This window comes from Mesocricetus auratus, unplaced genomic scaffold, assembly GCF_017639785.1.
Source record: "Mesocricetus auratus isolate SY011 unplaced genomic scaffold, BCM_Maur_2.0 Super-Scaffold_100029, whole genome shotgun sequence".
NCBI lineage: Eukaryota > Metazoa > Chordata > Mammalia > Rodentia > Cricetidae > Mesocricetus > Mesocricetus auratus.
Window position 1 is genome coordinate 8,409,226 of NW_024429210.1, and position 23,881 is coordinate 8,433,106.

Genomic DNA, 23,881 nt, shown 5'->3' on the forward strand with positions numbered 1-23,881 from the left:
TTATTATGATCTGATAAGGAGAGTGAGGTGTGATATGGAAATAAAGGGGAGAAGAGAAAATGGACCGTGTTAGAGTCCAGTATGGAATAAATCACTGAAACATTCCTCTTGTGTCAAGTCACAAATGTAGGCTAATGCATAATCACTTGCATTTCCCTTTACATTTTATGAATGGACATAAGCACGATCATGGGTTTCCTTTATATTTTTTAAACAGTGATGCTAGAGCTCCACAAGCACTAAATATATCCCTTTGATTCAGTGGAGGAGAACCAAGCCTTGGGTAAAGTGAATGCATTCCAGCTTGCCATTCAAATATATTCTCCAAACCAGAGGCCAGTTCTGGTGGTTGATCTGACTCACATAAGTTAATGCTCAGTCCCATCATCTGTCTGTCTGTCTGTCTGTCTCTTTCTCTTTCTCTGAAACACACACACACACACACATACACACACACAAACTTGGATCTCAACAATTGGCTAGAATGACTGGCCACAAAGGTCCCAGCATCCTCTGGTCTCTATCTCTCCCGTACTGGGATTGTAGCCAGATACCACCACTCTCAGTTTTCTATGGCTGCAGGGATTCAGCAAGTACTTTACACACTGAGCCCATGTTGGCCTGGAACTCTTGGTCTTCTGATACATCCCCAGCCTCCATGTGCTGGGATTCAGTAGGACTATAGTTTTGATTAGTCAACTTCCCAGAGAAACAGGAACAATGAAACCCATGCTAAGAAGCACACTCATTAAACAGGAAAACTTTCAAATGCTTTTGAATTTGGTGCTGAATGTTGTAGGTATGTTGCCATGATTTTGAGTTGGTGACATTACAGCTAAAAATTCTAGACAAAGTGGAATTTGTAAGTCTGCCAGTATTAGATTTTTTTCAAAATATGATATTCAATCTTGATGAGTTTAGGGAGTTTCACCAAGCGTATACATGGTCTAGTGCCTATGTGTTTATTCACCCAGAGGTAAGACCATGTCTGCACACTGAACAGCATGTAGCCTGTGTTAGCCCTACTCTCAGGATTCCCAACAAGCTGACTGTCTCTATTACCTTAACTAGTTCAAACACTTAAGTAGCTCAAGTTCACATCCCATCTTTCTTCAAGAAAATCGGCATTGTGAGAGTTCAGTGACTGTCTTCAGGAAGCTCTGTTGTGAAGCTGAATTTGGGGTAATTGACACCAATAACACAATAGCATTAAATCACTCACATTTTATAGTGGATAAACGAGTCTGCTTATAAATATGCTCAAGGATAGCTTGTAGGTGGCAGAAGAATTATGCCATAACTTTAACAGCTAATAAATCTCTATTTAAGCAGGGGACCTCTAAAATTTAATTAGGCATATGAAAGCAGAGATGCATTCTGAGAGGAAAAATATGCCCGTTCTCACAAGAAAAGTCATGTGCTTTGTGGAATATTTCAGGTTAAAATTTACTGTTCTACTACTTTGCCTAAAGAAAGGCTTTGTGGCAGAGGCCAAATACGTACTTTAGAAAATATAGCAGAGGTTTTCCTGACATACCCTAGAAGTGGGGAGAAGAGGTCTATTTTTCGAACTTTACGTCTATTGTTTAGTTGAATCTGTCCCTGTTTCCTTTTTGTTTCATGTTATCTTCTTTCCTGACTCAAGGAGGATAATCCAGGCACTTCCACTCTACAAACCTCTCCTCGGTGTATGTCTCCATGTTGGTAATAACCACTCCACTATTTATAGTATACATACCTAAATTATTATTGCCCTTAGCACAAAATTTAATCTTATTTCCATTAATGTGAGAAACTAAGAATTCTGTTACAATAGAAATGGTTAAGACTTTCTTGGAAATTATATCAGGTTGAATGCTACTATTTCCCAGACCTAAGAACAGAGTTTTTGGACTTTTGGGAAATAATAGTGTTTGTTGGTAACCCTGAAGGGTGACATGACTCATTCCATGAATCAGAACATTACTGTTATAATCAAAGTTTCATTTTTCACTGTAATCTCTAGAATTTTGAGGAAGCTTTCATGATATAGCTGCTAGTTACAATTGCAATGTCAATTCAGTGGTTTGTGAACTGTCAACTATAAATTCAACACCAGTCTATCACAGTTGTTTCCTTTATATGAAATTATTTCTCACAGAATTATTATTTCAGAGAATGTGTTTTTAATGTTGGTGATATCAAAAAGCATATTGCATATTGCTTACATGCTGACATAATAAATCGTGAGAAATCTCAGTGGCTAACAACAGCCAAATTCTGATGTTCATGACTGTGTGTGTGTGTGTGTGTGCATGGGTGAGGAGTTTCAGTAAGACTCAGAGAAGTCTGTCAATCTCTGTTGTACCTGGACTTGTCCAGAGTTAGATTAGTTTAGGGTTGTATGCATACATGATCTCTCCCTTCATGTGGATTTTCAACTTCCTAGTGACCTATTTCTCCTCTGGGATAGTCTAAATCTCTTAGGATATCTATGGGGCTCTGTGTTAATTTGTTTCTCATCACTGTAACATATGTGGCACAAACATGTTAAAAGGAAGAATGGCTATATTTTGACTCAGTATCAGAGATGGTAGTCTATGGACACTTGGATCCATTGTTGCTGTTCTTAAGGCAAAACAAAGCATCATAGGAGCAAGAGAACATTGGGGCACTCTATCACACCTCACATTGAGCAGGGGAAAGACCAAGGGGCCCAGGGGAAGTTGTTCCCTTCACAGTTGTGATGTTAATTCTTGGTTGTTAAATTGACAATATCTAGAAAGAACCATAATCCAGAAATGGAGGGGAATTTGTGATCCAGATTTTTTTGTTTAAATTAGAGACAAGCTTGTTTTACATGTCAATTCCACTTCCCTTCCCCTTCCCTCCTCCCCTGTCCCCCACCAATGTCCTATCCTACCCCTTTTCTGCCCTATTCTACCCAGGGAGGGTGAGGCCTTCCATGGGGCATCTTCAAAGTCTATAATATCATTTGGAGCAGGGCCTAGGCCCTCCCCCATGTGTCTAGGCTGAGACAGTATCCCTCCGTGTAGAATGGGCTCCTAAAATCCATTGGTATACTAGGAATAAATTCTGATCTACTACCAGAGGCCCCATAGATTGCCCAGGTCTCCTAACTGACACCCAGGTTCAGGGGGTCTGGATTAGTCCTATGATGGTTTTCCATGAGCTGGGGTCCATGAGCTGTTTCTGTGGGTTTCTCCAGCCTGGTCTTGACCACTTCGCTTATTACTCCTCCCTCTCTGCAACTGGATTCCAGGAGTTTGGCTCAGTGTATAGCTATGGGTGTTTGCTTCTGCTTCCATCAGCTACTGAATGCAGGCTCTAGAATGGCATATAAGGGAGTCATCAATCTCATTATTAGGGAAGGTCATTGAAGGCACCCTCTCCACTGTTGCTTAGATTGTTATTTGGGGCCATTCTTGTAGATCTCTGGACATTTACCTAGTGACAGATTTCTTTTTAAACCTGTAGTGACTCCCTCCATTAAAGTGTCTCTATTCTTGCTCTCCTCTATTCTTCTCCTGACTCAACCTTCCTGCTCCCTCATGTCCTCCTCTCCCCTCCTCTTCCCTCTTCTCTTTCTCTTCACTCCTTCTCTCCTCCCCACATTCTCCCAATTTGCTCAGGAGATTTTCTTCCTTTCCCCTTCTCTGGGGGACCATGTGTGTCTCTCTTAGGGTATGATCCAGATCTTGATGCAAGAAGATGACATGACTTTGACCTGGACCTTGAGGCTTGAAGATCTTAATCCTGGCCTTGAGGCTGGAAAGACTCACCTTTAATCCCAACACTGGGAAGGCAAGAGACTGGCATATCTCTGAGTTTGAGGCCAGTGTGGTCTACAGAGTAAGTTCAAGGACAGCCAAGCTTAGGCAGTAAAGGAAAACAGAGAGCTGGTGAAGATGCAATTAAACAAGAGGACCTTGTTCCAGGCCCAACAAGCAATAGAACTTGGCAGTTTCAGCCATGTTTCTGGATTCAGAATTAAGGGGAGAAGAAAGGAGATACGGACTAAAGTCACTGATGTCAGGTATGAAACAGAGGTATCCCTGAATTGAAGCCCAGCAGAGAAGCCATTCCACGAAGCTGTGAAATTGAAGCTTGGATTACCTTGGAGAACCTGACATATTAGCAATGCCACAGTTTTGGGATACCTGCTGAGGAGAGCTGCTAACAGGGAGTGTAACTAGCCCAAGAGGAAAGCAATGTGTTGCAATCAACAAAACTGAACAAAGTTAGCCAGGCGGTGGTGGCGCACGCCTTTAATCCCAGCACTCGGGAGGCAGAGGCAGGCAGATCTCTGTGAGTTCGAGGCCTGGCTGGACCGATAGCCTCCAAAACAATACAGAGAAACCCTGTCTCATAAAAACAAAACAGAACAAAACAAAAAACAAAAAAACAAAACAAAACAAAACAAAAAACTGAACAGAGTTAGTTGGAGATCTAAAGACTGTTTTGACACCAGACATGGAGATGCAGAGTTTAGGGTTGGCCCAGCTGGTTTTCTGTCTTGCTTTTGTCCAGTATCTTCCTTATGCTCCCTTTCCTGCATTTTGGAATGGTAATGTACATCCTATGCCATCATATGCCAAAAATATGGGATCTGCTCTTTGATTTTGATTTTGATAAGGGGATAACAAATAAGAGGCTGCCATGCATCTCAGGAGACACTTTGTACTATGTACTTTGGAATAAGTTTGAGACTATGATAGACTAGGGAGACTTTTGAAGTTTCTCTGAATGCATGCTTTGCATTATGATATGGCTACAGCATTTTTGGAGGCCAGGGAGTAGAATGTGGTAGTTTGAAGGAAAATGTTCCCCAAAGGGAATGGCACTATTAGGAGGTGTGGCTTTGTTGGAGGAGGTGTGGCCTTGTTGGTTAAAGTAGGTCATTGTGGGGGCAGACTTTGAAGACTCTCTTGCTCTAGCTTCCCTCAGTGTGACTCTTTGTCAACTTGCTGTTGCCTGTAAGCCAAGATGTAACCAGCACCACAACTGCCACCACTCTGTCTTGCTCCCCAACATACCATGACCCCTGCCATAATGATAATGGACTGAACCTCTGAAACTTTAAGTGAGCCACCTCAATTAAATGCTTTCTTTATAAGAGTTATCATGATCATGGTGTCCCTTCACAGTAATGAAAATCATAAGACAAAAGACATACTCAAAGTGGCCTATCTCTGTACATCTCCTTGTGAACAAAGAAAGATTAAAAGGACCTAGGGGTAAGTTGTGTCCTTCATAGGCATACTGAAAGTGACCCATCTCCTCTAAGTAGGCTTTGACTATGAAGTTTCCACAAGCTCCCAGTAATGCCATCAAGACTCCACATTGTTACTGTGCACTCAGGATAGTTCCACCCCCAACCTCTTCTCCTTCCACCTGCCACCAAGGGCCAAGGTTATACTCACTGGATCACAAGGTAAAACAAAAAGATATGTATTCCAGAAAGGGATTTGTGGGTAACAAGGTGTTTGACAGGAGTAAGAGGAAAATGAGAGAGACTAGGATAATTACAGTGTAAAGCTATTTCTTTCAGTTTTAACTCTGTCATGATTTTTTTGTTGTTTTGCTTTTGGTAGTAATAAGTTTATAAAACTATTTGACATTGAAGGTGGAATATTTATTTTTGGTTGTGGGCCTAGCCTTAGATGGCTGAGCCATCTCTCCAGCCCTGTAACATGTGTAAAAAGTTACATAAAAACAAAAAAAGAAATTGGAACATTTAATGTGAAGCTGCAGCTTCCATTCCGATGCATATCCTAAGTTCATTAAGGTTTTAGACTTCAGGTCTGGCTAATTTAGATGTGCTGTTTTTACTTATCTACAAGTTTATAAAACTTAAAAAATGTGTTGTCTACAAATGCAAAATTGCCAAAGGACAGACTTAGTTTTAAAAGTATAAGTGAAATTATGACTCTATTCACCCCATTGATGTCATCAGAGCCTTCATGGTCCAGTAAGTTTCCCTAAACACCATCATCTGGCAACTCAGTCTCTGTCACATGAGCCCATGGGGACATTTTATATCCAAATCGCAGCAGGATTCAGGTGCTAAAGCAGGCCAGATCTAAACCAAATGGAAATTATTTATGTCTTATTGTGTTGTCCAAAACACGTCATTACACTGAAGGAGAACAAGAAACAGGCAACACACTTCACTTCTGTGGGAGGAACACACAAGTCACTCAGATATTGATGAAGATCCAGAGGAGCATAGTTTACTTGGGGCCATTTTAAAGTGCCTTCCACATCTCAAATAAAGTTGGCATGCACTGGCATTTGGTGGATGGGTAGCTTCATCCCTAATGCAGCTCTGTCCAGCTGGCCCTGGTCTCTCCGAGGCAGTGCATATTGATTCTGTGAGTTAAGGAAAATGAAAGACATATCGTATTGCCCAAGTTCACACTAGTGTCTTGTGAAAACTTGATTGGGATTTGAGCCAAGTTTTCTGCGTCCAGATTCTCTGTTCTTCCTACCAAAGCTTACTGATATACACTGGGAGGGACATGAACCGCAGAAAGTGATCAGTGAATGACACATGTGTCGAGCCTCATGTGGCTGTGGCATCTTAGAAAACTGACTTTCTTTGTTTTAGACAACTGTTGGTGACACTCGTTGAAGAGAAGTACTTGCTTCACTCTTTTTTACACACTTTCCCAAAATTTAACTTTGCCTGAGAAACTTCGCAAATGATCTCTGGACTTATATTTATTAGAGCATGATTTCCCAGGAATATAGCTAGACATCATAGTTCCAGATGCCTGTTCAAACTGCGTAAAGAGACTTGGGAAAGACAGCAGAATGGAAGGAGCATAACCTGAAATCCATGTGGCCACCATCTCAGAAGTCAGTCTCTGCCTTGTTTTCCAATGACTCCACTCAGCAAGAATGTACAGGAACAGTGAAAACTATCAATAATGTTAAAAGTATGGACAACTCATTATAGAACATGCCATCATAACACATTCATACAGCAACTCACATCAGTGTTTCAAAATTTTATATAAAAGGATCTTAGAAAAAGGGTATATTCTTTACATTGTAGCTGTTACTATTGCATTACTTGGTCGAGTCTCTCACTGAACTCTGAGTTCTATTTGAACCTGAAATGATAGTCAAAACTGTGGGCTATTTGATAATCCCCGTGAAGATGACAAACATTTTCACGAAAGCCCCGCAGGCTGAACCCATTTAATTTAGAATAGTTCTCATACCAGTAGAAGGAAGCAGATGTTCCCAGGCAAAGGCACTCATTTTAGTGTACTTTACGTTGGATTTAATAGACAGATGTTTTGACTATGACATGGCAAGACAAGGATTTGAAATGGTGGATTGGAAAGGTTTTGTCCATAAAAGCAATTGTTCTTGCATTACAAAGTACAGGATTTACATGTGGAAAATGTAAGCTTGTTGAGCATCTCATGACGGATCGTGTTACCCACTAGCCATGGAGTTCACTGGGCACATAAGCAAGTGACTCCGGAGGGGCCTTTTAATAAGCATTACATGCAGAATGGCAGGGAATGATATTCTCAAATCTAGAATCATTCTGGCTATGTAGTTAATCCTTGATTATATACATTTGGAATTATGTGTGACCTTTTCCCCCATAAGAATATGACTTCTATGTTATTCCATGGGATAAAAGCAATTTCTATGTGTTAACCACTATACAGACAGATTTATAAATAAATGGTCTATTTTAATCCCCATGGAAATGTCTAGGAACAGGTCAAGAAAGAGATGCAGTGAAAAGTCACCCTGCTAATAATTAACGAAGTTAGGAAAACTATGATGTCTGTTATAGTCTCCTTTTCATCTTCCAAGTAGAGGGAGGGACTCAAAGACTTACTGCATGGAGGAAAGTGCCTGGTTTGCACAGTGTACTCTCAATAAGTGATTGTTAAAGAAAATGTGACACTCTATTCCAATGTCAAAGATAAACTGCCTTTGGATTACATACACGCCAATGGATACAGAAATGGAAGTAACTGTCTTGAAAGTCCTTCATATTTATGCTTCATTACTTATTTTTTTTTGAAATACCTCATGTCATCTTTCATCCACGTTGAAGAATGTAGTTAAACAAAGGCAGAATCCTGGGTAAAAATATGGGCTTTTTTGTGGGGGGAGGAGGGATAAAATCCAGTTGTGTTGATCAGATGTCTTTCTTGTGGAGAACCACACAGGGACCAAATAGTTTTGGAACATATCTGTGGTGATTGGATTACATGGCAAATTTGGCTCTCTGTAGTAAGTAGAGGAGTGAGTGCATCTTTCTTAATGCATATGCTCTTGACAAGGATTGACCCACAACAGACTAAGCCAGCCATAGCCTCCTCCAAGCACAAACTTAGGTTTTGCCCAGTGAATGCCAACGCAAATATTTCACTGTGTTTTCTTGTTCAAAGGAGTCTGGGAGCTGGAAAGACAGCTCAGCAGTTAAGGTTCCTTACTGCTCTTGCAGAGGACCTGGGTCCAGTTCCCAGCATCCTCACAGTAATTCACATTTTCATCTCCAGCTCCAAGAAATTCAGTTCCTCTCCTGACCTCCCGGGGCTCCTGCACAACCATGGTACACATACATACACTTAGACGCACACATAAAATTGAATAAATACTTTTCAATTAAAAAATTAACATAGAATGATAGAAGAATCAGGGTCTAGATGGGGCTCCTGTATTAAAATGACCTGGGAAACTTTTTACAATAAAAACACATGTATGCTCCTTCAACTTAACTTTAGGATCTTCCAAAGGGAAACAGGTAGAGACTTGGGTATTTTCTAAAATATCAAGACTCATCTCTCCCGGAGAAATGAATAAGTATTAGTCACTATTAGTGAAAATAGTGTTTTATGCCTTTATAATAAGCATATGCACTAATGTTAACATTCCTACTAATAAGCATAGGCATTAGGGTAGGGGACAACTTTACTTCCTAACTGTTGGAATCCCCTGCAGCCTTGGCTGTCTTGAGCAAAAGGACTATCAGCCAAACAGCCAGCGCTACTACTCTTAGCCAGTGCCAGCTCTCTTGAAACTCCACAGAAGCTCTGCGGAAACCATTCAGTGACCACAGCTGATTGCTCCAGCTCCTGAAGGCACAGCCTCATCTCAGGCGCTTTCAAACAGCTTACACCAGACGTTTTGATATCACTAACGTGGCTGAGCTCGAGGTAATTTGAAGCTGTCTCCAGAGGGAGACCACTTTTCGTGGTGCTCTATCGGGGGTGGCTGCAACAGTGCTAAAGAATCAGGGTTTTGATTGGGCTAAATACAGCCTCCTTTTGTACCTCAGGTGTCCTGTGATTCCTCTGAACATGTCTTCCCTGGCTTCCGGGAACCCTTTCGTTTCTTCCCTTGGTGTTGCAACATAGGCCCTATGAAAGGAGTTTCCTGAGTGGTCCCTTCTTGTTACTTTAAGTGAGGACTCAACGAAGGAAACATCAGCCATGGCAGCAGGGACAGTGGAGCATGGGTCCCAACAGGCAAAGACAGCCCTGCCGTGAAAGCAGAAGGGTAGCCAGTTAATTGGTAACAAAGGAAAAGCTGTGGGGAGCAGTCATGGCAGGAAGAGGAAGGGTGCTGGAAGCAGAGGCCCAGCCAGAGACCTGAAACCAAAGGAGAATTGAATTTTGACAGGAGCCAAAGGTGAGGAATTGTAGGCCTTGGCTCCCAGAAGAGTTCCAGAAAATTCTTACAACCCTCAGGCCAAGAGTTGTAGCACTGGCTCCTTTTAGAAGCTTAAATCTATTAATACCTGACTTCCTAGGTTGACACAAGAGTTAAGGGTGCTGATGTTCACAGTTTACATGAGGACGGAACCCTGTGCTGTTGCTCCTGCCTGCTGCTGCCAGAGCTATCTACTGCCTTTTGCATGATTTCTGTCTGAGCACAGGGACCCTAGACAGCTTTTTAGAATTTCTAGAAGATTCTGGTACATATCCTCACTAGGCTTCCTTCTTCATAAGATTTGCTGGTTTAGTGCAGGAATTCCACTGTATACTTGATCTCACTTGACTGAGCACTGTTCCCTTTATACAGTATTGATGTCTTTGTCTCCCTCCTTTTGGAGTATGGTATCATCTTTACATAAGACTCACTGAATTCATTTATATCATTAACATTGCCCCATTCTTTAAAACCCTTTCTTTATAGCTGGGCAAGAAGGGAGTGTTACAGTGGGCTACATCCTTGTCCTTGTCTAGCCATGCTTCTTCTCTCCACAGCATGACACAGTTTTGGAGAGGAGGGCCCACCATTCAAGGAATCACTGTCCCTTCTAGTTTAGCGATTTCAAAACCTCAATGAGTTCATGACTATCTGGAGATGTTGCGGAGGTGAAGATTCTGCTTCATGTGTCTAAGCATCTACCATAGTAAAGTGGACTGAACTTTGGGTATCATGGAGTCACATCATGTACGGAGTACTCAGGCTCCTGGATGTACTGAGCAAGTGATGTATGGCCTCTTCCCTGGATCTCCAATGAAGTCACACTGTGAGGCTTCCATATCCTGGGGTGGGGTACCGATGGAATGCTTAAAGCATGGAAACAGCCCAGATGGGTGAAGCCCTTGATTAACAAGAAACCCAAGAAAACAAGAGTTACAGATCAGATTAGAAAGGAGAATCATGGGTTTGGATGTGAGTTCGCATGACCTTACCTTAACACCATCCGAAGTGGTCCACAGGTCCTAAACTCAAATTTCCCTTTCAGATTGGTAATAATGTGGGGAGAGAGAATGCCTTTTACTTTATCTGTTTGTTAGCTTGACTATAAATATATTTGAACATAAGGACATATAGTGTACAGACCTCATTTCTTACAATAATTAAAATGCATATATAAATATATATAATTACTGTAATTAATGTCCAAGTTATTATAAAGGTCTCTTGTTGGAGGGTACCTGCTTGAGTAACTACCTTCCCCCTTCATCTAAATCTAGAGCCTAGATTATTCTGAATGCAAGCTTTGTATAATTACTACAGTTCTTTTGTCATTCTCTATGCCCTCTTCCAATGTCGTTTGAATTCACTTGACTATCACAGGCCTCTGTTATGACTTAAAGCTGTGTTGTATAACTATTTCCTTTGGGTTATAACATTCTGTTGTGGAATGGGAGAAAGGCCCACAAAGCTTATGAAACTCATAAGAAACAGTGTTCTTAGGGCCCCTCTCTGAATTGGTATAAGTGAAAAAGAATTCCTTGGGGGTGGAGGATATGCTTCAGCATTATAGCTACTTGCAATTTATAAATAAGACTACAAGATGCAGCTTTTAGTGTGTCATTACCCATTTCGGGGTTAGAATTCTTGGTGACACAACTGCTGGAGTCATTCATGCTCCTATAAGTAGCCTGAACAACCTCACTGGTTCACCAAGAGCTACTTGGATGAGTCATTTCTTGGGTTTGTCATTGTTGTCTGTGCCTGAGATGGATAGAAATACCCTCCTCCCTCAGGAAAATTAATAATCCAAAATGTCACAAATGGATGCAATCTCTTGACTGCATTTCTGCTTTTGTGCTCTCCAGATGGTGGGCTACAATGTGAAGCCATAGAACTCTTAGGCAGCAGGCTATACTGAGTTGAAGTGGGTCTCTAGAGGGGGGTCTTGAAGGCTATACCAGGTCCTGCCTTGGGAAGAACACCATCCATCATATGCCTCACTGCTAGTGAAGGGAGATGCTTTTCTATGTCTCCCAGCCATGATGGACTGAATCCTTCTAGAACTGTGAGGCAAAATGAGTCTTTCTCTTTCATAAATGGTTTCTGTAGGTATTACAGCAAGCAAAAAACAAAAACCAACCAAACAAACAAAAACAGAACGTTAACTTATATACCCTTTCATGTACATGTCAGGATGGCTGGTCTGTTTAGACTCTGCAATACTGAACTCTGGGATGTGGAAAGATCATAGTTTCATCTGAACGGAAAAAAAGTCTAGCTCATAGGTTAAGAAGATTAAAAGATATCACTCATATAAAAGTATTTAGAATATCATCTGATGCAGATCAGTCAAACCATGGTTTCTATTATTCCTTCATTCAAAATGGGTCTCCTTGTCACATTGTTTGAATGATCTCTTATCCCTTCCTCTCCTTGAAGTTAATCATCTTTGATTGCCTTTATTTTATTGCTTAAATTTTCCTTATATTCTGTTGTTTACTATTAGTTTCTGTTAGTTTTAGGGTGGGGTCAGTATCTTATTTTATATTTTCCCTAGCTCAGAGTAAAATTGCAACATAAGCAAGACTCCCATATCTCATGGGTGATGAATTTACTGTAAGAAATTCTTCAGAACAAAAAGAGAGTGATGAGTGTTCAGGAAAAATGGAAAGATGAAAGAACTCAAAGAAGAAAGGACTTGGTGTCAACAAATTGCAAGCGCTGAGGAAAGGGAATCACTCAATTTGCTGAGGAGAACTAAGATTGAAGTACTGGCTTTCATCTGGCAGAATCTGGTAGAAAGGCTGACTTAACTTTTTTAAATGGGTGACAGGGGCGGGGCACTTAAAACTTTTCCTATACCAGGGACAGGCTTCTGTATTTGTTTGCACCCACCCCGGTTCATGCCCAAATGTATAATCACGAGCAACAAGACAGGGTCACAAAACAATCATGGGGTTATGGAAAGCTGTGAATGCTGGAGATCTGATTCCTCTCCTAACAGTGTAAAGCCTCAAGTTAGTCCCTTCCTTCACTGGTAGCTCTTTCTGCTTTCATTGGCCGAAAGCATCAACAGAAAGCCAACTTCATCTGGAAATCATGTTAGCCTTATTTTGAGCTGCAACACAGGACCAAACCAGCTAGGGATTTAACAAAATCTTCATTTGTGTACTCCCTTCCAACAGAAAGGAGTATTTGTGCTTACCTGTGAGGCTGCCTGTGGTGCAGAGTTCAAGTGCCCTGACAACTTCCACATCCACACAGAGCTACAAGCCTCCTCCTCCTCCCCTACCGGCTTGTTAGTGAATGGATGTGGGTTCTCCCATCACAGAAATGAGTAAGTACAGGAAGGAAGCTGGGCTTTTACAGGTTGTGTCTTTGCTCTTGCACTGCATGTAAACAGAAGCTATTAGTCTGGCATGGCATGGGAGACTCCTTACTTACACTGTCTGCTTCCCTTCTGCTTGGTCTGCAAACCGAGTGAAGTAAAAAAAAAATGCATGTCAGCAGAATCCTGGGATAGGAAAAAGACATTCGGCCCATGAAGTCCCTAGAAGCATCCTCTGTGTCCATGTTTCTGCCTGTCTCTGCAGCTGTGTCATCTAATCCCCTTTCATTTGTATTTTACTTATTTTCTATTAAGAGCACTTTTAAGCTATGTCTCCCAAATGTGTCTGAGGTTTCCTAACTGTCTTAACAATGTATACGCATTACAGTTACAGTGGCCAATTTCCTTCAATCTGGGTTTTGTTAAGAGTGACTTTTAAAATGGTTTGAAAGAAAATTAAATGTGCTAATCTGTATTTGAAAACTTGATCTGATGAAAAATTGTTTTTTTCCATTCACTTACATTTGCCAAAGTCTGCTTCAGCGCATAGCTGTTTGTTTGTTTCATTTTGTTTTGTTCGAATGGCTGAAAGACTGTTTGAGAAAGGCTCAGATCAGGCTGACTTCCAAGCCTCTCAGCTTGATGTCTTCATAACACAACCTGCATTCTCCCAAGATGAAGCTATTCACTCATCGAAGGCTTGGAACCGGGACTTGAGCAAGTACACTTTTCATGTTAAACAAAGCACAACATCATTTTTAATACATGTTATGGGTGTGCTTTTAATAAACTCACCTTCACACACACATACAAAGAATAAACAGACGTGTTCTGCTTACACTGGCATACAAAAGGCTTGGAAGGAAGGAAAAAATCTTTAACACCTTTTAGGCACTGGAAGGTGACTTCACACTCCAGCTTCCTTGTGTCAAGAATGTGTGATCACGACTTGACAGGAAGTAAGTGGATTCCATCCCAAGCCTTGCAAGGAGATGACCCTGGAGTGTAATGGTGTGATCTGCAGGTCCTTAGCTTCCTGCCCAGCAGGGGGTAGCCAAGTGCTGGTAACTGGAACTTAATTCAGTCCTGCAGGAAACAGCCCACAAGCCAGAAAGGAAGCCTTCTGACTGTAGAAGCCAGCTCTTGTCGCCAATGCCAATATATAGATCAATTGTTCCAAAATGAGCCTCTCACCTGAGGCCTCCTGGGACCTGGAGCCTAGGTGCCCTTGTCCCTTGGAAAGAGATTTAAAAAAAAGGGACAGTGGTGGTGAAAAGTTATTTGCTTGCCCAAGACTTAAAGTGAATATTGGTGCCCTGCAAAGGCAGGAGGATTTCATCTCCTGAGTCTTCTTTGTCTTACCCAGAGGGCAGAGGTTGTGCATTTCCACAGATGTGATGGGACACAGGTCTGGTGCGCTGGCCTGGCTCTCTGAGCGCTGGGCTGCTGCCGCTGCTGCAGGAGCATAGAGATTGTAACACAGCAGCTAGGCCCTCCTCAGAGAACCTGGCAGCCAGCAGGCGAGTGGGCTGAGGAGACACAGTGGTGACTGATAGGTGAGAAGGCCAGGGGAGGAATTCTGCAGCAGGAAGAAGCAGGGCGCGCGCGCGTGCATGCGTGCGTGCGTGCGTGCATGCGTGTGTGTGTGTGTGTGTGTGTGTGCATGTGCGTGTGCGTGCGTGGGTGCAGGGTGTGTGTGCGCTTGCGCATGTGTGTGTATGCGTGTGTGTTTGTATGTATGTGTGCGCGGGCGTGTGCCTATGTGTGTGCGCTCTTGTGTGCGTGTGTGTGCGTGCATGTGTGTGCGCGTATGTGTGTGTGCGCGCGCGTGTGTGTGTGTGTGTGTGTGTGTGTGCAGGGTGGCAGGTGACTACAGAAGGGAGCCCCTGTCCCACTGCCTGCTGTGCCCTCATCTCCAGCCACTCCCTGACTGTCCTGTCCACTAAGAATCCATGCTTTTGGCCTCCTGAGCTCACTCATTCCTTGCTTCCTGCTCAGGCCATTTGCCGTTCAGGCTGCTTTTCTTTGTTGTTTTTATTCCAGCGCAATGAACCCTCACATTATGGGTTTCTGTTGTCATTCTAACGTCTAATCCACAGCCATTACGTCTTATCTCGTCTTTTAAATTACTCCAAAATCCAATTGCCAGGCCCTCTCTCCTCCAAGAGCACACAACTCTCCGCATTACTGAAACGCTGGGCTTTGCTTTGTTTTTCTAAATTAATAATAACTACCATTTTCCGTCTGTTCTTTCTGTGGGATTCAGTTATATCACCACACAGATTTCCAAAATGCAGACTATGATTCTTTTCGCATTTTTGCTGGGCTACAAAAGAGCTAATTTTCCAAATATTCATAAAAGGTCTGTCAGTTTTTAGTATCAAAATGTTTGAAACTCAAAAACCTCTAAAGAAGACAGCATTTGAAAATCAGTTAGAATTTAAATTAAAACAGCCAGAATTTCACCCTTGCTTTACATTGTAGACACAGGTCTCTTTCAAAGTTTTCAGATATTTGAGTACGTCTGTTTGTTGTCACAATGGTTTTAATGACACAAGTGAATATTTAATCCAATCAATATCATTGTAATTTCTGGAATCTAAGGAAAGTGGCTGTCTTAAAGACAAATTTAGCTTTTATAAATCATAATATATTTTGGTAAAAGGGGACATACCAAGAACATTGTAGGAAAAAACCTTTAACACTGTTAAGAATATGTGAATTTTTTTTCTGACAGAGGAGAGGAATAATCGTGACTCACAATTGGAAATTGGTTTTAGAAAATGATTGTCAATTCAAATATAAGATCAACTACAGAAATCTTACTTGTGTAAATAATGATAGACATGAAACAATTATATCTGCTTTATTCCTTTTTTTTTTTTTTTTTTTTTTTTGAGATAGAGTCTCACTATGTAGCTCTGGTTGTCCTGGAACTCAGTATGTAGACCGGGTTGGCCTTGAACTCACAGTGATCTGCTGCCTCAGCCTCCACCCTCTCTCCCTCCCAAACACAGAGGTTAGATGTCTGCTGCCATGCTTTTGCCTTGCTTGTGAACTCTTAAGTTTTCTGCAGAGTATATTTGACAAACCTAGGGTACCCAGTTATCAAATATGCTTGTGTAGTAATAAAATACAGATAGAGCTGACAAAATGCTTCATTTCAAACTTTCCAGTGATTTGAACTTGCGAATTCCTTCTCAGAGTCAAGCTTTGGCTCACTGTGCTGAGTGCATTATAAAATGCCAGGAAGGTAGAACACTCCTATGCATGTCACTGTTAGCCAGGCGTCAACAGAGTAGCAGGTCTAGTTACTGTACTTACTTTGTTGTGCTCTAGCATGAAATATTTACATCCATAAATATTAAAACATGTATATATATATTATTATTAGTAGTAGTAGTTTGATATGCCTTTAGTTTCAGCACTCAGGAGGCAGAGGCTGACAGATCTCTATGAGATGGAAAGAGCCTGGTATACAGAGTGAGTTCCAGGACAACCATTGCTACACAGAGAAAACCTGCCTCTAAAAACCAAATCAAACAAAACACACAAAAACCAAGGCAAGCGCATACAAATGAACTTTGGCTACCCATCCCACAATGAGGGAAGCTCTCTCAGCCTGGACTCTTGGCAGAGGGCCTAGGTCCTGCCCTGGATGAAATGACAGACTCTGGATATTCCCCATGGAAGGCCTCACCCTCCCTAGGGATTGGAGTGGGCATTGGGTGGGGGACTGGGGAGCCTGGTGGGGAGGGCGGGAGAGGAGAGGAGGGAGAGGGAGCTGGGATTGACATGTGAAGCAAGCTTGTTCTAACTTAAATAACAAAAAAGGGGAAAAAACAAAGCAAGCAAACAAACAAAACCAACAGATTTTCAGAGGCCAAAATGAAGACGAAGGGAGAAGACAGACACCCAGACCTTGGAATGTATAGGCTGTGTGGAGAGAGGCAGAAGTAAGTACCGAATAGCACAGGTACACACTAAACATAGGTGCAGACTGAGTGATTACTGCAATGAGAAAGCTCTCTGCAAAGTAGACATCCTGGAAGAGACAGCCAAAAGCACAAACCCAATTTGTCGTTTTTTTTCAATTTTATTTTTATAGAAATTTTAGATTACAAATATAGACATAATAAATGTATATGCAAAGGTAAACCATATATTGCATGTTTTCAGTTGTATTAGCATGCTTTATAATCTTAATTTAATAGAACAATACTTCATTGATAGTAACAATAAAAAACCTTCCCCCTTCCCCCTTTTTTCCTCTCTTTTCTTTCCTCATTATAAAATAAGTTTTTTTCAGTGAAAATGGCAACTGAGCAGAATTAATTTTTATTTGATTATCTATAAGCTTGAATATTGCCAGATGGTGGTGGCACTTGTCTTTAATCTCAGCACTCGGGAAGTAGAGGCAGGCAGATAGATCTCTGTGAGTTGGAGGCCAGCCTGGTCTACACAGTAAGTCTAGTACAGCCAAGACTGTACCACAGAGAAACACTGCCTCAAAAAACAGAAAAGAAAAAAATTAAGTTTCAATGCTGTCTTTTCATTTCAATGTAGTGTAAATATCACTCTTAGTTTTCAAATACAGATTCTAGCATAGCTTGTATAGTACTCTGACACTAAGACGTTTCAACAGTTGGCTGGGCCTATTTTGTTTAGAAACACATGTAGTCAAGATTTCTACCAATATGTTCTTTCACAGTCTCTTGAGTTTTTATCCCAAATTTTAATATGCTTTCAACATAAATAACATTGTTTTATCAGTTTGTCAAAATAGATTGAAATTCTCACAAGTCAAATAAGGTTGAGTTGTGTTTAGATCCAGAGTATACTTTCCATCATGTGTGAGTGCTGCACAGCGTCTCAGAAAGGATATTCAAGCTGGTATCCCATTCTTTGCATAGTTTATGAGACTTTATTTAAAAATAATAAAGACTTTGAGGGATTGCCAGCAAGTCACAGTGTGGGATATGTGGCCACCGAATTCTTTTAGTTAATACATCATTTAGGACACTAAACAAAGGAAAAGTAAGTCTAAGACACATGACATTTAAACAATGCTATCTAGACAATATCGAGAAGACAGCCTAGCATGTCCCTAGAACTTCATGTCAATTTGAAGCCTCGGTAGGCTTAGGCCACAAGAGAGCCATTTGAGGAGCTCCTGCACACCCTCAGGGCCAGGGAAAGACAGTGTAACCTTCAGGAAAATGGGCACAGGAAGAAGATGGCCACTTCTGTTAGGACTTTGATGAATAAGACGGAACAATGTGCACGTGTGCATGTACGCTCGCACAGCGCATGCATGCATGCGCGCACACACACACACACACACACACACACACACACACACACACACACACACACACACACACACACACACACAGAGCTTCTCCCTGGTTTGGGCCACTCCCGCTTCCTGCAGGCTGAACACTGGCTTGCTCTCTGCAGCACAAAATCATTATAATCTGAAATACAAAAGCCCTTGACTTAAAGCCAACACCATCTTTAGAATGGAGAAACACTATCTTTAGAGTGGAGAGTGAAATACAGCGATATAAATTAACACAAGGCATCGAGGTGTGGCAACTGTCTCCTCCAATTAAATTTCTCTGGTACAAGGGAGTAGTAATATCAAGTATATTCTTACACTGATTAGGTAGTTCTTCATTTCATCCTGAACATATGCTCTGCTATACTCATCCTCTTTTTAGTAACTATGAAAAAACATGCTGGTTCTAAATAAAATAAAATTAAAATGTTCAGAAAAAGAATGGTTCAGCTTTCTAAGATAGCAAACATTTCTTTAAAAGCAGAATATTTGGCAGCTGGATGTGAGTGAACATATGCACTGTGCTCCCTCTAATCTGGTGAGAGTTTACCAAGACAAGAGTGCATCGCTTATGGTGAAAGGAATCCCATCGCCAGATATTCGACTTTGCAAACAAAGAGGCCCAGATTATGCACAAAACTCAAATCTCCCTTTCACTGTCTTTAAAAAGCGCATCCATGTATTTAATCTGTATGACATTTCAAAGCTGTTTCATGATCATACTGATTTGAAATGCAAGTTTTATATGCTTAATAATGATGAAATAAAATGTTCTTTCAACTGACCAAGCACTATGGGAGAAAAACTATTTGGAAAATGACCCTACCCTCACCAGGAAAGAAATGCCATGGGTCTCTGAATTAGGAGGGGGGGAAAACTCCATGCAACAGTGCCTATTGAAAATAACTGGGAAATAAATCTTTTTTTCTTAAAATAAAGTTCAAGGCAACATTTAAATGAATAATTATTTACCATTCTGTTAAATGCGAGCATGTGTGGCAGGCATCATCTATTAACACAGATGCTTTCTCTGCCCAGAACGCCTCATTAGTTTCTTTGTAGGTTGCACTGCTTTTAAGATTCAAATTCAGAATCTCCCCTGATTTTGCTGTTTCATTTCTGGCAGCCGGCCAGCAGCAGATATGCATAATATTTCACTGTTAGACCTTGCAAACATCATATCCTGCTGTGCTAAAGAAAACATTGTTCCTTACCACATGAAAATAATCCATCACTTTTCAATCAGCACACAAAAAAAGCTCTACCTGTTTTTTCCATCAGACTCAAGAAAAATTAATGGCCCCAGTGTGAAAGGTGGACCCTCCATACATGATCCATTAAAGTACAAACTAATCAAAATATATCTAGCATCTGATTTGCTAAGCAAGGGGAAACAAAAGAGGTGTAATGAAAAAATAGGCCCTTCTAAGACCCACACAACCCTGTTCTATCAGTATTAACCTTATTTATTTTAAATGTGGAGGGACGTAAATAAAAGATCCCGAAATGAATCCATTGACTTCAATCAATTCAAGTAGACACTCTGGATATATCTGGGAAAGATGGCCAAAGATACCTACTGTGAATTGGAGGAAAATTATTATAATAAAAATATCTTTATAAAGTAAAAAAGGCAGGTTATAAATTCTCCCAATGTGTCATTAGACAAAATAATACATGAAAGTAAATGTTTTCCTTGGGAATAAAAATACCAGTATTTTGTCAACTTGCATATGCTTTAACAAAAAATCGTTTCAAGCTTTAGGGCTGGTGACATGGCTCCGTGGGTAAGAGTGCTTGCTGCCAATCCTGCTGACCTAGATCTATGCCTAGGATAGACGGTGAAAGGAGAAAACTTGACTCCTGAGAGCTGGCCCCTGACCTCCTCATATGCACCATGGCAAGCATATGCATACACATAATAAATCTTAATAAATAAAAATGTAAAATAAAATCATTTAGCACCCTTGGTACTGCTGATGTCATAACTAGTCTTGACTGAGGTACTTATGTTTTAAGGCTGCAAGATTTTTGACACAATAATTTAAACGGAAAGATATCAACCATCTCAGAGGAATGACAATCAAACAGCAATCCATTTTGTAACCCTTTTGGACTTACATTGGAATTGCTGAGCTATCTTTGCTTCTGCTGGGTGTGGGGTGGCTCCCCCACCTACGCTACCCCTACCACTACTCTTTTTGTGTGATCTGCATTATATAAGTTGATCCATCTAATAACAATCCTGGAATAAAAGCACACTGGAGTATGGCCCTCATATTGAGAAGGTATTTCTACTGGTAACAAGTTTTGGACTAAGGAATCCTGTAAATATTTTGATCATCTCCTGTTACAATAATACTGTATTTTTAGCCAAGGTTCCAGTTCCTTCCTTTCTTCTTTTGAAGAAAGTCTTGAAACCTTCCTTAGACTGGACTCTCAAAAGCATAACAGATTATGAGACTGACATGCTGCCTACTATGCTAAGAGTGTAGCCAGGTGTGATGGCGCACACTTTTTATCTTATCCCTGTACTCATGAGGAAGAGGCAGGCAGATCTCTGTGAGTTCAAGGCCAGCTTGGTCTACAAAAGGAATTCTATGACAGTGAAGGCTGTTACACAGAGAAACCCTGTCTTGAAAAACCAGACATACACACAGGCACAAACAAAACAAACAAACAGTATAACCATCTCCCTTTAACTGAGGTCTACTAAAGGAAAGAATAGTGTTGGGGAGTTGTGAAGTTCAAAGACCTCGATTTTGCACAAAGAAACCAAAGTATGCAGATTTTACATTATTACCCAAGGTCACCCAGGTAGGGATGAATGCTGGGATCTTCTGGAGACCCAGTTTAGCAATCCTCATGAATCCCATGGTTCTTCTTTGTTTTTAAAACTTTAACTGGCATGTACATGTCATGGCTATCTCATAAATATGTAGACACTGGTTTCTTGGGCCTTGGATTTGCCAGGAATTCTGCATTTCAAGAAAAGTTGTAGTGCATTCTGATACTGTTTTGAGGAGAATATTTGAAGCAACAAAGAATAAAGAACTCTATCAGCTGCTTGTCAGTAATCTTTGACGTTTGACCCTCTCCCAACTGACCTGTGTGAACACCCCAGTCTGATTTACAGATGATCACTTGACTACTTTTTGAGTGCTCTGACCTCCCTCAATTATTTGTGAATGCATTCTCTTGCTTTCTTTAAAATCGGATGTGTATTTTTTCCATCCCAAACTTAATTCCCAAGTTCTTCAGGAAGACCTCCTTATGACCAAACGTAAAGTGATATTTCCCTCCTCTTATCAGCTTAGCAAGCCAGTACCTACTTCTTCAAATGCATAGAAAACCAAGCACACAAATTAATAAAATGGTAGGAGGGAATGAGGTTCATTAACTTATAGGACAAAATAAAATCATGAACTCTGTAGCTATGCCACATTTTACACTGAGAATATTTTTGAACCAGTTGAAGAAAAAGAAGTATAATATATTATGGATTGTCATAATTAAAGGGTTGTAATTTTTTATAAAGGATTAGTTAAGTATGTTAACCTTGGTGGGTCATGTGGTTTCTCTGGCCAATACCCAACTCTGCTATTGTGACAGGAAAGAAGCTATTGGGAATATGGAAAAAGTGGATGTGTAAGTGTTTAGTAATATCTTGTTCCCAAAAAGAGAGTTGATATCTAGATTTACACTGTCTATGGTGATCTGATCATAGACAGTATCCCAAAGCCAAGACACAGCCCTCAATTGTTAGTTGTAGCTTCATCAACTTTATAATAGGAGGACAGTCCGGGTAGAGGATGCAGTAGTTAAAGCAAGAAACTGAAGTCATTTTCCATAAATTCATCTTTTATGGAAACAGTTTTCAATGTATGTGTCCCTTAGATATAAAGTCAACTTTCAAACTCCTGAAACTTTACTGTGGAAAGATGTCACATGAACCCTAGCATGTATAGCATGGTAGGAGCTTGTTAGAGATGCAGATGCCTATCCCTACACAGTAAATATTAGCAAAGAATGTATTCCACAAGACTCTCATCATTGTGATTTATAGTCTGAGATCTCAAATCTGGTAAGTCAGTCATCTACATCAGAATCCACTGAGCTGATCAAAATATCAACCCGGGGCCAATACAAACTTATTGCATCAGTGTCACTGGGGATGAGACCACACGGTTTAGAAATGTAAAAGTAGAGCTGGGGCTTCTCCAGGAAACAATCTCCCTGCAGGATCTTCTGAAATTGTAGAGAAACCGAGGAAGATAAATGGAGACCTGGACGTCTAACAACAATACTGGCCTATTATTGAAAATTTTCAAACAGTCAGTAATACTACAAGGCCCTGTTGTGACAAGAATACATCTTGTTTTTATCTCCTTATATAAAATAGCCTTTCATATATACATATGCATGTATGGTCACTAGAGATGGTCACGCTAAATTCCAACTATTTCATAGTAAAATCCATTCCAACCGGCTCTTTTAACACAGATAAATCTCAAAAATATTCAAGTATGTTATTTGTTCATTTGTTCTTTTAAGTTCTTTAAAGCATGATTGGCATTTGGTGAAATGTATATTTTAAAAATTAGGTTAATTAGTGTTGGCATATGTACATGCCTCCAAAACTCCCATCTCTATAAAGATAGTAAACATGTTGACATTCCAAAGTGTCCTCTTCAGACTTCCCTTGCTCTTTTCACCCCACCCGTGTGCAACATCCTCTGCTGTTTTATGTCAGGAAAAATCAGTGCTGTCTGGTTTCCACCACTGTGCCTAGGTATTTCATGATTCTTCTTTTTCATTTCTTGTATTCAAATATTTTTGCTTGCAAAGTAGTATTCCCCTAGATTGGTTTACAAATATTTGTGTATTTGCTTCCTTTTGAGGGACCTTTTGCTTTCTAATTTTTCACTATTGCAAGTAAATGTATGAATACTTGTATTCAAGTGTTTGTGCGGACAGTGCATTCATCTTCCCACTAATGTGGGATGAAATGCTGAACTGCGCAGGGTTTTCAACATTTTAAGAACACACATGACTTTCTCATTTGTGCAATGCTAGGAATCCCAGTGCCATTTACAAGCTCCCTTCCACCATATCCTCAGCATCATGACAGGAGGCTGGTGTTTTTGATGTTAGCCATTCTAATCAGTGTGTAGTTATAGTTTAGTGGAACTGCAATGAGTGATTTAAAGACTTCATTGCTAAGAAAAGAGACTATAACAAAACACATTCAGCTTTCTTTCTCTCTTTCCTAGACATTGGAGATCCAGTCTCTACTGCAATATTTCTCTCTGTTCATTCACCTTTCCCCTTTGACTCTTGCAAAGAAGCATCTATGTATTTAAAGGATCCATCAGCTCAAATTAGGAGTGCCCTATGGGCAAGGTAAAACTTTGTCTATGTAATCAATCATATCTGTTTCAACTAAAGGATAATGACCCTAAATACAGGAAGACATCTTCAGGGAGACAAACTTGATTCCATAAAATCCTTAATGGTTCATG